This window comes from Pan paniscus, chromosome 16 (genome assembly GCF_029289425.2).
Source record: "Pan paniscus chromosome 16, NHGRI_mPanPan1-v2.0_pri, whole genome shotgun sequence".
Classification (NCBI taxonomy): Eukaryota; Metazoa; Chordata; class Mammalia; order Primates; family Hominidae; genus Pan; species Pan paniscus.
This window is the reverse complement of record NC_073265.2, coordinates 84,748,105-84,751,104: the sequence shown is the minus strand read 5'-3', so window position 1 is coordinate 84,751,104 and position 3,000 is coordinate 84,748,105.

The window sequence follows — 3,000 nt, the reverse complement described above, 5'->3', positions numbered from 1 at the left end:
GTGAAACTAAAAGAGCAAGGTCAAGGGGAAACAACACAGGGCTTGTGGAGTCATAAATATGTATTAAAACAGCAGAGTTAATTTTGTCCCAAGTTCCATATTGACCAGGAAAAAAGAAACAAGATCAGCAGAGTTAACAGCTCTCAACCTGAATATGCCTCAGAATTTCTAGGAGGACTTAAGTAATGAGATTCCTGGGTTTCTACATGGACCAACTCAATCAAACTCTTCAGGAGACAGCTGCTGTTGTTAGACTGTGTCTCCCAAAATTCTTGTGTTGGAAACTTAGTTCCCAATGTAACGATATTGGCAGGTGGGGCCTAGTGGGGGGTGTTTAGATCATGAGGGCTTCAGCCTCATGAATGGATTAATGTTGATATCTCAGGAGTGAGTTTCCTCTTGCTCTCTGTAGCCCTCTCTCTTGCCACATGATGACTTCCACCAGGTTATGACTCAACAGGAAAGCCCTCACAAGATGTGGAACCTCAATCTTAGACTTCCCAGCCTCCAGAAGTGAGCCAAATAAATTTCTGTTCATTATACATTACTTAGTCTGGATTATTCTGTTAAGAGCACAAAACAGACTAGTACACAATATGTGTGTGCTTTTTACATCAGATGAATCTCATGGTCAGTTAAGTCTGGAAATCACTGGTCTAAATGAGTTGCGTTTGGTTTTTCTTAGGAAATATGCTGTCAGTTCCTCAAGAGAAGCAAAATATACCAGCCCTTATATTTCCTTTAAGAAGACTCACCTAATTTAGGTCATATATCTCAAAGTGTTATGGGGCAAGATATATTCAACACTGTATTCAGTATGGTAAGCTTCATTGAATAAATTTTCAGATGCTTTGAATGAAGTTGCTTAAATTAAACCAAAATATCAATGAGAAAATCAATTTTATAAGGATAACTGCATAAGTTTTAGAAAGCTGCATGACAGTGTAGATTTTTTGCCTGAAGATTGTCTTCAAGATAATCTAGATATTTTTTAGATTTCAAAGAATTGTCCCTATCTGTAGATTTGTTGTTCTTGGAAAAAAAATCTTAAAAGATCATTATCTGGACACAAATTTCATAATTATCATAAATATACACACTACTACAGCTATAAAATATAAACCTGGTAGAAAAAAATACCAACTAAAATGGAAGGAATTATACTCTTCAAAAGTAATTTATCCTACCCAGAGTCCTCCTTTCCTAAGGCAGCTGTACTAGTCCATTTTTGTGCTTCTGATAAAGACATACACGAGACTGGACAGTTTATAAAAGACAGAAGTTTAATGGACTTACAGTTCCACATGGCTGGAGAGACCTCACAATCATGGCAGAAGGCAAGGAAGAGCAAGTCACGTCTTACATGGATGTCAACAGGCAAAGAGAGAGAGCTTGTACAGGGGAACTCCTCTTTATAAAATCATCAGATCACATGAGACCTATTCACTATCACATAAACAGCATGGGAAAGACTAGGCCCCATGAGTCAATCACCTCCCACCAGGTCCCTCCCACAACACATGTGAATTCAAGATGAGATTTCGGGGGTGGGGAACACAGCCAAACCATATCATTCCACCCCGGCCCTGCCCAAGTCTTATGTCCTCATATTTCAAAACCAATCATGTCTTCCCAAAAGTCCCCCAAAGTCTTAACTCATTTCAGCATTAATTCAAAAGTCTACAGTCCAATGTCTCATCTGAGACAAGGCAAGTCCCTTCCACCTATGAGCCTGTAAAATCAAAAGGAAGCTAGTTACTTCATAGATACAATGGGAGTACAGGCATTGGGTAAATACAGCCATTCCCAGTGGGAGAAATGGGCCAAAACAAAGGGGCTACAGGCCCTATGAAAGTCTAAAATCCAGAAGGGCAGCCGAGTCTTAAAGCTCCAAAATGATCGTCTCTGACTCTATGCCTCACATCCATGTCATGCTGATGCAAGAAGGGGGATCCCATGGTCATGGGCAGCTCTGCCCCTGTGGCACTGCAGGGTACAGCCTCCCTCCTGGCTGCTTTCATGGGCTGGTGTTGAGTGAAACACATGGTGCAAGCTGTCGGTGGATCTACCATTCTGGGGTCTGGAGGATGGTGGCCCTCTTTTCACAGCTCCACTAGGTGGTACCTCATTAGGGACTCTGTATGGGGGCTCCAACCCCACATTTCCCTTTTGCACTGCCCTAGGAAAGGTTCTCCATGAGGGCTCTGTCCCTGCAGCAAACTTCTGCCCGGGCATCCAGACATTTTCATAAACCTTCTGAAATCAAAGCAGAGGTTCCCAGACCTCAATTCTTGACTTCTGTGCACCTGCAAGTTCAACACTAAATGGAAGCTGCTAAGGCTTGGGGCTTCCACCCTCTGAAACAACAGCTTGAGCCTCTGACTTGGTCCCTTTTAGTCACAGCTGGAGCGACTGGGATGCAGGGCACCAAGTCCTTAGACTGCACAAAGCAGAGGGACCCTGGGCCTGGCCCACAAAACCAACTTTTCCTTCTAAACCTCTGGCCCTCTGTGGAAGGGACTGCCACAAGGGTCTCTGACATGCCCTGGAAACATTTTCCCCATTGTCTTGGTGATTAATATTAGGTTCCTCATTACTTATGCAAATTTCTGCAGCTGGCTTGAATTTCTCCTCAGAAAATGGGATTTTTTTTCCTATCATATTGTCAGGATGCAAATTTCCCAAACTTTTATGCTCTGTTTCCCTTTTAAAACTGAATCCCTTTGTCTGGGCACAGTAGCTCACGCCTGTAATCCCAGCACTTTGGGAGGCTGAGGCAGGCAGATCACAAAGTCGGAAAATCGAGGCTATCCCTGCCAACGTGGTGAAACCCTGTCTCTACTAAAAATACAAAAACTAGCCGGGTGTGGTGGTGTGTGCCTGTAGTCCCAGCTACTCAGGAGGCTGAGGGAGGAGAATCACTGGAACCCAGGAGGCAGAGGCTGCAGTGAGCCAAGATTACACCACTGCACTCCAGCCTGGGCAACAGAGCAAAACTCT